The sequence below is a fragment of the Notolepis coatsorum genome (genome assembly GCF_963971535.1).
Source record: "Notolepis coatsorum genome assembly, contig: SCAFFOLD_3843, whole genome shotgun sequence".
Lineage (NCBI taxonomy): Eukaryota > Metazoa > Chordata > Actinopteri > Aulopiformes > Paralepididae > Notolepis > Notolepis coatsorum.
Window position 1 is genome coordinate 1135 of NW_028171001.1, and position 14944 is coordinate 16078.

The window sequence follows — 14944 nt, forward strand, 5'->3', positions numbered from 1 at the left end:
AGACGACTGCTCTACGACTACGTCTAACGCATGGCCGAGCGGGACGAGTAATAACCGCTGAGAACACAAATATTGCTTCACTATTAACCCTTTCACTGTCGCACTACCAAACGGTTAACCCTTTCACTGCGACAATACACAGAAGGTTAACCCCTTCACTGCCACACGACAGAAGGTTAACCCTTTACTATAACACTGCCGACGGTAATCGGGGTGTAACGACGCATCGATTAATCGAAATGCATCGATCCTAATGTGACGATTCAACTGCATCGATTTGAACATTTTAGAATAGATTAGAATCTAAATTAAAAAAAGATTATGTTTTTTCCCCCCAGTTCCCCCAGCCATATGTGTGTATTCAACATGTTTGGGGAATTAACTGATAGAAAATGCATTGAATCTAATCGAATCGCGGTCAAATGAAGAAATTTCATGATGCATTGAATCGTTGCCTGAATCGAATCGTAATCGAATTGAATCGTTGTGGGGTCGCATCGTTACACCCCTAGTGTGATAGTAAAGGGTTAACCGTCTGTAGTGTGGCAGTGAAAGGGTTAAAGGGACCTCCCTGCCAGAGCGGCTCTCCGGTTACCTGGAGGCTGGGCGCTGTGATCTAGAAACACACTATTGAATTCCCCCCCCGCTGTGACGCCTGCAGGCAGCGAGCCCGTTCTCCCACTCAGACTCCAGATGACGCTCCGCCACGCGGACAGAGAGGCTCCAGTTCTGGGCGGGATGGCGGGCGTATAGCGCGGACACCTGGGGTCCTGCTGCTAGAAGTCACACCGGGACCAGACACCCGAATCTGTGGCCAAACAGCCGACTCCGAGCGCTGCGTCATGAGAGAGCTCTGTGGCCCGGCGGGGGGAGGGGGGAGGGGCTCCAAATGGGTTCCAGGAACCAGAGGAAAGACAGAGCCCCTCGACTCTGCCGGACAAGGTCAAAGGTCAGCGCTGCGGCCGCGTTGTAGACCAGCAGTACATCACCGAGGTCAGCGCTGCGTTGTGGACATCAGTACATCTCCACGAGGCTGGTTTTCTACACCCCATAATAACTCAAGGTCACGGCACATCTCCTGGAGACACGGGGTCTAACTGATCCTCCAGGGACTCTCTGTTTCAAACAACAACAAGCCTTCTGCCATTTTGTTTCACGCCCTTTCGAGAACCATTACGTCTGGAAGGCACCGCTGACTGTCAACCACCGCCATCCAAACGCACTCTGAACATCAAAAAGGTCACTGCACCCGGCGTGACATCTTCACTTAACCCTTTCACTGCCACACGACAGAAGGTTAACCCTTTACTATAACACAACCGACGGTCGCCGTGAAAGGGTTAACCGGCTGTTGTGTGGCAGTGGAAGGGTTAAAATCCAATGCTCTCTGGGAAATTGTATAAGAACCCACCGCCTCCATCAAAGCAGGTGTCAAACCCGCTGGTTGTGATTGGCTGCCTGGTGATGTGAAAGGTAGAATGACAGTGCTGTGCCCTTCCGATGATCTCAGCCTCAGAGAAAGGCTACGGGCTCGTGCCCTTGATATGAGGAGCACGCTCTAAAACTAAATGTAGGAGCCAACGCTATATATTTAGGTTATTGTATTATATAAATGTAGATAAAGTCATTGAACCGTCATATTTTTGTCATAATAGAACATTCTAGAACATTTGTGATGTCACAGTATGATGTCATGGTCGAACATTCTAGAACATTTGTGATGTCACAGTATGATGTCATGGTCGAACATTCTAGAACATTTGTGAAGATGTCATAGCCGAACATTCTAGAACATTTGGGGTGATGTCATGACCGAACCTTCTAGAACATTTGTGTCTCTCTCTATATACAGTCCACGATTCTCTCAGAACAGTGTGTGTAGCCAAGGACTGAACAGGACTGAACGGATGGACTCAACAACCAAGACTGAACACATTGGGCGCCGGGGGTTGTGCCCATCTTATAAGCACTCGCAAATATCCCCGTCCTCCCATTGATTAAAGCGGTGGCCATCTAGACCTAATTCAGTCATATAGCTCTCTCTGCCACCGTTGAAAGCCTATGGAGATGTTTACCTTCTTTGCAGGGCTATAACTTTTTAAATTGTATTGCTAAATTGACATTACTATGGCCCATTCAACATCGATTATCTATCGTTCAGGATGTAGGAACGTTATATTTTTTCATTCATACATTGTTGTGTTACTAGCGTCGAGAATATAAGTATGTTTTTAATCTTTTCTGCTGTAATTCCAAAAACACTAGTTATAGGCCCTGAAGCATAATAGATTATCGATTGGCGTTTCTTTCCTATACACGCTATATTAAAAAATTTAAATGTATATGATCGGTATACATTATGCTTCATCATGCGTGATGGAGAGGGGGGGGGGGGGGTCGTTTATAATTCCTTGATCGTCAGTAACGGCTTTATGTAGTATTAGTTGAAATATTGATCAGACTGTTTGCAAACAAGGAAATGCACAATCGTGTTGAAAATAACGTTACTGCCCCCTTACCGTGCGCCGATGAGACTGGCGGAGAAAGATCCCAATTATTCGACGCCGATCACCTAGATCCATTTCCGGTTTGTATGGAGCCGATTATTGCGTCATGGCAGCGATCCATATGCACTATAGTGTCTGTCTGGAGTCCCGTAGCGAGATGTGACTGCCGGAGGAATTTCCTCGACGCACCGATGACACTTTCCGGTTTTTGAGTGTGTAACTCGCCCGACCATCCACCAGGCGGCGGTATTGAGGCGTTGCAGTCTCATTCAGGGTCCCGCTAGGGCACCGCGGGTTGGGTGGATGAATTACGAATGCCATGGGGAAAAAATGAAATATTGATCTCAAAAACGCTGTACAGCGATGTTGGCGGTGGATGTGTTAAGAGTGAACTCTGCACTTAACCCTTTCTCCGCCGATGACGTGTTTACACATCATTCCTCGCCATGCGTAATCTGCCAATGACGGGTTACGGCGTCTTTGAGATCAATATTTTATTCGCATTTCACCCACGGAGTCTTTGCTGGTGTTGTAGGACTCCGCTCAACTCTGCAACGCTTCAATACCGCCACCTGGTGGCCGATCAGCGAGTTGCCAAAACCGGAAGTGGCCGGAAGTGCTTAGTCCGTCCTCTATTCTGTCCGGCCACTCGCTATCGCTCGCGGGACTCTATCCAGACACCGTGCATATCGATCCGTTGCCATAACTCAATAAACAACATGATTGGACGTATATTAGTATTATACAAACCGGAACTGGATCTTTTTGCTCCACGCTCATCACCCAACGGTAAGAGGAGACTGGGGTGAGTTTCAGCGTTTTTCTTTACCATTTTCAATACAAACAGCTCTGATCTATATATCACCCATACTACATAAATGATTTAACGTCGGCCACGGAATTATAAACGACCCCCCCCCCCCCCCTCCGGTCAACCGCAGATGATCAGTCAACACGTCTAGGATCATGTACAGTTGAAATTTTTAATCTGGCGTCGATCGGTATCAAACTGCATTTGATGATCTAATATATGCATTTATGGCTATATCTCACGTTCTGCAGAACTCAAATACTGCAGAAAACGATAAAAACATATTTATACTCTAGACCGTATTATTGTATGAATGTGTGAATGAAAAATATAACGTTCCTACATCCTGAACGATAGATAATCGATGTTGAATGGGCCATAGTAATGTCAATTTAGCAATACAATTAAAAAAGTTATAGCCCTGCAAAGAAGGTGAACATCTCCATAGACAAATAGAGCTGGCAGACTGGCTACAAGGATGGATATAAGCTCCGGCAAAGAATGGGTTAAGAACACCAAAAAAACAAAATGTCCAATACAATTACATTCTGAAACTCACCCCTCCCCATTCTATATAAACATTGAAAATGTGTAGCCTCTTCAGGATGTTACCACCCCCCCCCCCCCCCCCCCCTCACCAGAGGTCTCTTGCACTTGGGAAATAATGTCAAATCACGGATGCTCACAAGGCCCTTTCCATGGATCAAAACATACTGTAAAGTCACAGGACCTGCTGTAACTTAAACATGCAAGAACACTTTAGTGATCCGTTAACTCCGAGTACATGATCACTCCAGCAGGGTTAGGGTTAATGTGGAGAGAACAGATGGTATAGTGATACAGACCTGATACTTCACCTCTCACAAGGTGAATAACACACTTTGCCGCTACATAATCTTCCTGGTCTATATTACTACCTACTATACTAACATGCCTCTACTACTATGCACTCAACACTGCAGCACCCAAGTTTCAACACAGTTTTTTTTTACAATACTACCATAAATCCTCTAATAGTGGAGGGTACTCGATTAAAGGACGGGCCTCTTATAATGGACGGGGGTTTGATGCATGCAGACAAACACAGGCCGGTCTCTAATATAAGGCCACAAAAAAAAAGTATTTTTTTTAATTTTTCGTGCCGTGATATAGAATTAGATAAACTCTTGCCAATGGAAATCAAGTGCTGCCTCCCGCTACACTGACTACCGTACATTAACGTTTCCCTCTGGTTGCCGTTAGCTTTAGCGCCAGCTAACGTTGTCATAATATCTAGATCTGTGGTGTCGGCTGGATGCCGTTGACTTAGGGTGACCACCTGTCCCACGACTCGCGGGACAGTCCTGATATTGGGCCGTTTGTCCCGCAACAACAAAACAATGTCCTGCAATTTCAAAGATACAAAAAATAAATATATATATTTTTTATTTTTTATCTTTCAAAGATTATTATTTAAAAAATGTTTTAAATGTTGTTAATTTAATGCCTCGTTCCAATTAGGGCTGCACGATTAATCGTTTTTTAATCGAAATCGCGATTTGGAATGATGCAATTATCAAATCGCCAAGCCTGCAATTAAAAAAAAAAGAAAAAAGAAAAAAAATCTTTTTATTTAACCAGGAAGTCCCATTGAGATACAAGATCTCCTTTGCAAGGTAGACCTGGCCAAGATGACAGCAATAACATTTGCAATACATCACACAGCAATAAAATGTGCGATACATCACACAAGAACATAATAAATGTGCATGTATACAATACATCACATGTAAACACAAAGCAGAATAGTCTACATGATAGTAAAAGTGTATAATACAGGGTAATACAGTAATTTTGCAGTTGGGACCCGACTACAGAAAGCAACAACATTCTTCTTGTAATTTTTTTTTTAAATATGTTATAATCGCATCGCAAATCGCAATCGCAATATCTGTCAGAATAATCGCAATTAGATTATTTCCCAAAATCGTGCAGCCCTAGTTCCAATACCCTCTTATATTTAAAATAAAAAAATCGGGCGACGTCACAAACCAATGCATTGCGCAGCCGAGCAATAGTATCCATCTGCAGGACCACAGCACCGACACATTCAGGACCGCGACACTTTGCGGACCTACACTCTCCAGACCTTCGCTCCCATTGGCTGATTTGGGTCACGTGACCGTCCCACCCAATGGCTGAATTGGAGTGGGACGGTCACGTGACCCAAATCAGCTCATGATGCTATGATGATAGCGTTAGTAGCTAAAGCTACTGCCTGCATGTTATCAACAAGGTAGTTGTCGAGAAGGTACAACACGCGAAATGGTCCGTGCGGACCCCGTAACCTATAGACTGTTCCAACTTCAGTGTGTGAATTATGTTAATCCCAAAATTACTCAACTGCACTCAATATTTAAATACCAATGCTAGTCTAAATAAATGTAGACAGACAATGTATGTATTAAAAAAAAATATATATATATATATATTATATATATAATATATAATATTTTTAGAAATTAAGGCCTGCCTCTTATATAAGCCTCTCTCTAATAAAGGCCTGGTGCTCTTTGCAGCTGAGGTAAATACAAGACCCGATATTTGAGGATTTACGGTATGTCAATGAAAGATGTAGAACAGTTAAAGGAATGGCGTACTGTCAAATGATTTACTTTGAGTGTATGAATGTCTGAAAAGGCCTTGAATTTAATCTAGTGGAATTTGTGGTGTCATACTCATAAGGGGTAGATTTTCAATTTAGTACCAGTGCTGCAAAGGTATCAGAACATGAACCATAGTGTTATCGTGTCACGGATCAAGCCTCAGGATAACATCAGCTCTAGCCTCAGGATAACGTCAGCTCTAGCCTCAGGATAACGTCAGCTCTAGCCTCAGGATAACATCAGCTCAAACATCAGCTCTCTCGAGGCGCGCTGTATACTGTACCTCCTCGCACGAAGCCGTTGGTTGCGATGGCCGAGGTGGAGAGCCCGGTGATGGTCGTCACGACGGTTGCCATGAGAACAATCACACAGGCGAGAACTGTGAAAGAAACCAGAGAGCGCGATTAATCAGGGCCAGCGCGAGCGCCGTCCACACTTGGACAGCCTCCAGCACGACACAGGAACATCGGTTTGCAGCTAATCAACCGGCCGTTGAGGATTCTCTCACGTCCCCATCATTCCGAGAGTACCTGTGAAGAGTCGCGCCAGAGCTGGAAAAACAAGCTTGTCTGTGACAGTAGACGGCATGTGGCGCCTTGTGGCAACATTTTACATGGCGGTGTAGAGGAAGGTCAAAAGGTGAGCGCTGGTTTAAAAAAGTTTTATTTGCAAAAGGAGTCGAGGTGGAGGACGGCAAGTTGTGTGTGAATTATTATAGTTATATTATAGTGAATTATTATAGTTATAGTATAGTGAATTATTATAGTTATTATAGTATTGTGAATTAAAAAGAATAAAAAGGTCCTTCAGTTCACACACTCAGGTGTTGTCTTACAGGAGTCAGTCTCAGGTGAGTCACAGTCTCAGGTGAGTCACAGTCTCAGGTGAGTCACAGTCTCAGGTGTTGTCTTACAGGAGTCAGTCTCAGGTGAGTCACAGTCTCAGGTGAGTCACAGTCTCAGGTGAGTCACAGTCTCAGGTGAGTCACAGTCTCAGGTGTTGTCTTACAGGAGTCAGTCTCAGGTGAGTCACAGTCTCAGGTGAGTCACAGTCTCAGGTGAGTCACAGTCTCAGGTGAGTCACAGTCTCAGGTGAGTCACAGTCTCAGGTGTTGTCTTACAGGAGTCAGTCTCAGGTGTTGTCTTACAGGAGTCAGTCTCAGGTGAGTCACAGTCTCAGGTGAGTCACAGTCTCAGGTGTTGTCTTACAGGAGTCAGTCTCAGGTGAGTCACAGTCTCAGGTGTTGTCTTACAGGACTCAGTCTCAGGTGAGTCACAGTCTCAGGTGAGTCACAGTCTCAGGTGAGTCACAGTCTCAGGTGTTGTCTTACAGGAGTCAGTCTCAGGTGAGTCACAGTCTCAGGTGAGTCACAGTCTCAGGTGAGTCACAGTCTCAGGTGTTGTCTTACAGGAGTCAGTCTCAGGTGAGTCACAGTCTCAGGTGAGTCACAGTCTCAGGTGTTGTCTTACAGGAGTCAGTCTCAGGTGAGTCACAGTCTCAGGTGAGTCACAGTCTCAGGTGAGTCACAGTCTCAGGTGAGTCACAGTCTCAGGTGATGTCTTACCGATTCCCGCCTGGCCCACGATCCACGACATGCGGATGAAGAGCATCACGCCCCAGATGTTCAACATGCAGCGCACCTGGAGGGAGGAAGAGGAGGAAGAGGAGGAGGAGTTAGGAGGCATGTCAGGTAACGAGACTAGTCAGTTGTTGCCACGGTGTTCTGGAAGGCTCTGAACAGAGTGTTCCCAGATACGATGGGGCCCTGGGAACAGGAGGACAGGACTGGGAACAGGAGGACAGGACTGGGAACAGGAGGACAGGACTGGGAACAGGAGGACAGACAGGACTGGGAACAGGAGGACAGGACTGGGAACAGGAGGACAGACAGGACTGGGAACAGGAGGACAGGACTGGGAACAGGAGGACAGGACTGGGAACAGGAGGACAGACAGGACTGGGAACAGGAGGACAGGACTGGGAACAGGAGGACAGACAGGACTGGGAACAGGAGGACAGGACTGGGATCAGGAGGACAGACAGGACTGGGAACAGGAGGACAGACAGGACTGGGAACAGGAGGACAGACAGGACTGGGAACAGGAGGACAGACAGGACTGGGAACAGGAGGACAGACAGGACTGGGAACAGGAGGACAGGACTGGGAACAGGAGGACAGGACTGGGAACAGGAGGACAGACAGGACTGGGAACAGGAGGACAGGACTGGGAACAGGAGGACAGGACTGGGAACAGGAGGACAGGACTGGGAACAGGAGGACAGACAGGACTGGGAACAGGAGGACAGACAGGACTGGGAACAGGAGGACAGACAGGACTGGGAACAGGAGGACAGACAGGACTGGGAACAGGAGGACAGACAGGACTGGGAACAGGAGGACAGGACTGGGAACAGGAGGACAGGACTGGGAACAGGAGGAGGACAGGACTGGGAACAGGAGGACAGGACTGGGAACAGGAGGACAGGACTGGGAACAGGAGGAGGACAGGACTGGGAACAGGAGGACAGGACTGGGAACAGGAGGAGGACAGGACTGGGAACAGGAGGACAGGACTGGGAACAGGAGGAGGACAGGACTGGGAACAGGAGGACAGACAGGACTGGGAACAGGAGGACAGGACTGGGAACAGGAGGACAGGACGTGAAGAAGATGATGAAGCCGAGATGCTGTGTGTTTTAACACTTTGGGTGCCATGGGTTAAATTAATGATATACCATAGGTTGCCGGCTCTATTTGTCTATGGAGAAAGTCCCCTTCTTTGCAGGGCTATAACTTTTTAAATTCTATTGCTACATTGCCATTATTATGGCCCATTCAAAGTCCTATATGTATTGTTCATTGTGTAGCAACGTTAAACTTTTTCATTCACATATTCATAGTAAAGTATGATCTAATGTATAAGTATGTTTTCATCTCTTTCTGCAGCTTTCTCCAGAACGTGATCTATAGCCCCAAATGCATTATATTGATGATGAAATACAGTTTGATGGCAATCAGCGCGATATAAAAAATTCCAACTAGACGTACTTCAAGAAGTTACTACACGTCATCTGATGTTGACCGGATGGGCGAGGGGGCGTTTATAATTCCGTGGGCAGCGTTATACCAATCATCTAATGTGGGTCAAATGTTGATAATAGCAGTTAGTATCGAAGACGGTAACGTTACACGCTCAAACTCACCCCAGTCTCCGCGCGCCGTTGGGCGATCATCGTAGAGTAGAAATTCTATCATTATGGGATGGCGATTTACCCGGTCCATCTCCAGCTTGTATAATGGTATATACGTCCAAATCATGTTGTTTATCGAGTTATTGGCAATCGATCGCTATGTAGCGTGACGAGCCAGAGTCCCGGGACATGTACCGAGTGGCCGGAAGCAATACGGACGTCTAGCACAACCTCTATGGCACATCCTGTTTAAGCGATTGCGCTGATCGGCCACCAGATGGCGCTCCTGAACCGCCAGAGAGCTCAGTGGGTCCTGCTGGTGGATCTCAGGCCAGCGGAGGGGACATATGAATCCGATCGCAGATTTTTGAAATATTGATATAAGGACGACGTAAAGCGTCCTCCGGCAACTTTAGCATGGCCAGCAAAGACGTCTAAAGACGTTTCATGGCAGTCAAAGTGTTAAGAAACACCAGCTACCATGGTCATCATTTCAAAACAAACTATGTTGAAATGGCTCAACATAGATCTTGACCGACCTCAACAGAAATATAATTTAGAGATGTCGATGAAATAGAATATTTAATTGAATATTTAATCCAATATTGACCAAAGAGCGACAACGTGAAGAGAAATATGTCTGCCGCCGGGAGGAAAGGTTTGTGTGACTAGAAGAGGGATCATCTTAAAATCAACCATGATATTTTATTAGATGGGCGATTTGGTGTATGCCCCTGGATGCAGGGTGGGTCCAGCAGAACAGAGCTCCAGGGTGGGTCCAGCAGAACAGAGCTCCAGGGTGGGTCCAGCAGAACAGAGCTCCAGGGTGGGTCCAGCAGAACAGAGCTCCAGGGTGGGTCCAGCAGAACAGAGCTCCAGGGTGGGTCCAGCAGAACAGAGCAGTCCAGACCATCCAGGAACCACATGATACTGGCTGAAAGGGACACTTCACCAAAAAGCAACACTGATTCTGCACATAATCTCACAAACATTCTAAACAGTTTTACACACATTAATTTAGTTTGACAGTTATCGAGGGTAAATTACTTATCATTTCATGGAGCTAAAATTAACAATGTGCCCGATGACATCACTGGTGGTGGCCCTATTCAAACTCATTTACTCTCAGTAACTGTCGAACTAAATTAATGCAAAACTGTTTAGACTGTTTGGATGCGTGTGAGGTTATGTGCAAAATAAAACGTGCATTGTGTTTTGGTGAAGTGGCCCTTTAAAGAAAGTATCCTCCAGCACTTGCTGACCCGTCATGTGACCCGTCATGTGACCCGTCATGTCATAATGGAAACACAGACACCTTCTCTAAAGCGTGATCAAAGTGAGCCGCGCCTCCAGAAGAGAGGGGGGAGGAGTTATGGAAGAGAGGAAGGAAGGCCACGTCAAAATAAAAGCTGGGTGATGAGAGGCAGACAGGCAGACGTCCTCCAATGGAGACTTCACAGCCTCAGTGCTACACTAACATATTACATTGAAAGGTTCAAATCCAATAAAGAATGTAAAAGCGTTCTACTGGTTGTTGTTGCCGTTGGCTGGTTGTTGTCACACCGGGGCTCGAGGAGTCCTTCACGCGCTCGGCCCACAATCCTGAGCGCAGTGTGAGCTGCTCGCACACATTTCACACCGTCCGGTGGCTCGCTTCTGTGGTTTACACCCACGGGCAGACGCTGTTCCACAGAGGATCGCAACTGATGCAACAGAGTACAGACTTATTCAATGTCCTATATATTCTTATGTGTGTAATTAGCATATTTTTCTAATTTACTGGGCCAAAAACTCATTGGTGCCATGTCAGGGCCTGCCAGGGATTTAAATAGTACCTGCCAGGGATTTAAAAGTGACAGCTTGGGGAAAGTCCCGAAACTGCAGAGGCCTGGGTTCAACAGAAAGGTGCAGAGACTGCAGAGACCTGGTTCAACAGAAAGGTGCAGAGACCTGGTTCAACAGAAAGGTGCAGATACTGCAGAGACCTGGGTTCAACAGAAAGGTGCAGATACTGCAGAGACCTGGGTTCAACAGAAAGGTGCAGATACTGCAGAGACCTGGGTTCAATAGAAAGGTGCAGATACTGCAGAGACCTGGGTTCAATAGAAAGGTGCAGAGACTGCAGAGACCTGGTTCAACAGAAAGGTGCAGAGACCTGGTTCAACAGAAAGGTGCAGAGACCTGGGTTCAACAGAAAGGTGCAGAGACCTGGTTCAACAGAAAGGTGCAGAGACCTGGGTTCAACAGAAAGGTGCAGAGACCTGGTTCAACAGAAAGGTGCAGAGACTGCAGAGACCTGGTTCAACAGAAAGGTGCAGAGACTGCAGAGACCTGGTTCAACAGAAAGGTGCAGAGACCTGGTTCAACAGAAAGGTGCAGAGACCTGGTTCAACAGAAAGGTGCAGAGACCTGGTTCAACAGAAAGGTGCAGAGACTGCAGAGACCTGGTTCAACAGAAAGGTGCAGAGACTGCAGAGACCTGGTTCAACAGAAAGGTGCAGAGACCTGGTTCAACAGAAAGGTGCAGAGACCTAGTTCAACAGAAAGGTGCAGAGACTGCAGAGACCTGGTTCAACAGAAAGGTGCAGAGACTGCAGAGACCTGGTTCAACAGAAAGGTGCAGAGACTGCAGAGACCTGGTTCAACAGAAAGGTGCAGAGACCTGGTTCAACAGAAAGGTGCAGAGACCTGGTTCAACAGAAAGGTGCAGAGACCTGGTTCAACAGAAAGGTGCAGAGACCTGGTTCAACAGAAAGGTGCAGAGACCTGGTTCAACAGAAAGGTGCAGAGACCTGGTTCAACAGAAAGGTGCAGAGAGACATTTCATCGGCGACTCAGTGCATGTGTGTGTGTGCTCCTGTGGGTCGCCCATCTCGTGTGTGTGTTAAAAACTGCATGACAAATAAAGACTTCTAGTCTAACCAATTAACTTCTCAGCCCTTTTCAGTGAGACAGTGGAAAATCGCAACTTTTAAATGTCTGCCGTACAGAACGGCTGCCAACACGACACTGAACAATGTGTTTAAATAAATCACAACCTCAAGGACACTGCATTCCTGACGACGTCATCATGAGTAAAACGGAAGTGCTTGCTTCAGCAGTGATGTCAAACACGGGTCAGAGAGAGAGAGAAGGGACAGAGGAGAGAGAGAAGGGACAGAGGAGAGAGAGAAGGGACAGAGGAGAGAGAGAAGGGACAGAGGAGAGAGAGAAGGGACAGAGGAGAGAGAGAGAAGGGACAGAGGAGAGAGAGAAGGGACAGAGGAGAGAGAGAGAAGGGACAGAGGAGAGAGAGAAGGGACAGAGGAGAGAGAGAGAAGGGACAGAGGAGAGAGAGAAGGGACAGAGGAGAGAGTGTGTCTGTCTCTCACCTAAACAGAGCTACTAGGAACGTGTGATCGTAGTGTCACAGTATATATTTAGACTGTACTGTTCATGGTAACATGTGTATCCTGACGTGGCGCTCGCTCACCAGCACCCCTTTGATCCAGCCGAACTTCACCGCTCCCTTGGGGTCCGCCGCCTCCTTGGCCGCCGCCTCCTCGGCTGGCGAGAGCTCATCTCCGTTGGCGAAGCCGTCCTCGAAGGGTTCCTGGGAAGAGGAGGAGGAGGAGATCTACGGTTAAGAACACTGCTGCACGTTAAGCACACTGCTGCACGTTAAACACACTGCTGCACGTTAAACACACTGCTGCACGTTAAACACACTGCTGCACGTTAAACACACTGCTGCACGTTAAACACACTGCTGCACGTTAAACACACTGCCACACGTTAAACACACTGCTGCACGTTAAACACACTGCTGCACGTTAAGAACACTGCTGCACGTTAAACACACTGCTGCACGTTAAACACACTGCTGCACGTTAAGAACACTGCTGCACGTTAAACACACTGCTGCACGTTAAACACACTGCTGCACGTTAAACACACTGCTGCACGTTAAACACACTGCTGCACGTTAAGAACACTGCTGCACGTTAAGAACACTGCTGCACGTTAAACACACTGCTGCACGTTAAACACACTGCTGCACGTTAAACACACTGCTGCACGTTAAACACACTGCTGCACGTTAAACACACTGCTGCACGTTAAACACACTGCTGCACGTTAAACACACTGCTGCACGTTAAGCACACTGCTGCACGTTAAGCACACTGCTGCACGTTAAACACACTGCTGCACGTTAAACACACCGCTGCACGTTAAACACACTGCTGCACGTTAAGAACACTGCTGCACGTTAAGCACACTGCTGCACGTTAAACACACTGCTGCACGTTAAACACACTGCTGCACGTTAAACACACTGCTGCACGTTAAACACACTGCTGCACGTTAAACACACGCCACACATTAAACACACTGCTGCACGTTAAACACACTGCTGCACGTTAAACACACTGCTGCACGTTAAACACACTGCTGCACGTTAAACACACTGCTGCACGTTAAACACACTGCTGCACGTTAAACACACTGCTGCACGTTAAACACACCGCTGCACGTTAAACACACTGCTGCACGTTAAGAACACTGCTGCACGTTAAGCACACTGCTGCACGTTAAACACACTGCTGCACGTTAAACACACTGCTGCACGTTAAACACACTGCTGCACGTTAAACACACTGCTGCACGTTAAACACACGCCACACATTAAACACACTGCTGCACGTTAAACACACTGCTGCACGTTAAGCACACTGCTGCACGTTAAACACACTGCTGCACGTTAAACACACTGCTGCACGTTAAACACACTGCTGCACGTTAAACACACTGCTGCACGTTAAACACACTGCTGCACGTTAAACACACTGCTGCACGTTAAACACACTGCTGCACGTTAAGCACACTGCTGCACGTTAAGCACACTGCTGCACGTTAAACACACTGCTGCACGTTAAACACACTGCTGCACGTTAAACACACTGCTGCACGTTAAGCACACTGCTGCACGTTAAACACACCGCTGCACGTTAAACACACTGCTGCACGTTAAACACACTGCTGCACGTTAAACACACTGCTGCACGTTAAACACACTGCTGCACGTTAAACACACTGCCGCACGTTAAACACACTGCTGCACGTTAAACACACTGCTGCACGTTAAACACACGCCACACGTTAAGCACACCGCCGCACGTTAAGCACACGCCACACGTTAAGCACACCGCCGCACGTTAAGCACACGCCACACGTTAAGCACACGCCACACGTTAAGCACACCGCCGCACGCTAAAAGTTATTTATTGGACAGATCTAACTTCATAATGTCCCCTGTGAATTGTGGCCCTTTGTCGTCGCCTCTAAAAAGGGCGCTTGTTTTGATTGGGCGCCACTGGCTCCCTTTAAAAGAGCAGAGCCACGTTCACTAGGGGCAGCCACTGGCTCCCTTTAAAAGAGCAGAGCCACGTTCACTAGGGGCAGCCACTGGCTCCCTTTAAAAGAGCAGAGCCACGTCCACTAGGGGCAGCCACTGGCTCCCTTTAAAAGAGCAGAGCCACGTTCACTAGGGGCAGCCACTGGCTCCCTTTAAAAGAGCAGAGCCACGTTCACTAGGGGCAGCCACTGGCTCCCTTTAAAAGAGCAGAGCCACGTTCACTAGGGGCAGCCACTGGCTCCCTTTAAAAGAGCAGAGCCACGTTCACTAGGGGCAGCCACTGGCTCCCTTTAAAAGAGCAGAGCCACGTTCACTAGGGGCAGCCACTGGCTCCCTTTAAAAGAGCAGAGCCACGTTCACTAGGGGCAGCCACTGGCTCCCTTTAAAAGAGCAG

The 14944-nt window shown here is 47.4% G+C and overlaps 1 long non-coding RNA gene across 1 annotated transcript; it reads right to left on the reverse strand.

The window, feature by feature from the left end:
- Window positions 1-6236: 6236 nt before the first annotated feature.
- LOC311248368 lies at window positions 6237-12749 on the reverse strand. The gene is made up of 3 exons (XR_014620942.1): window positions 12628-12749; window positions 7528-7603; window positions 6237-6342 (listed from the first exon to the last, which is right to left on the reverse strand). It is a non-coding gene; the product is annotated as an uncharacterized lncRNA (long non-coding RNA).
- Window positions 12750-14944: the final 2195 nt, after the last annotated feature.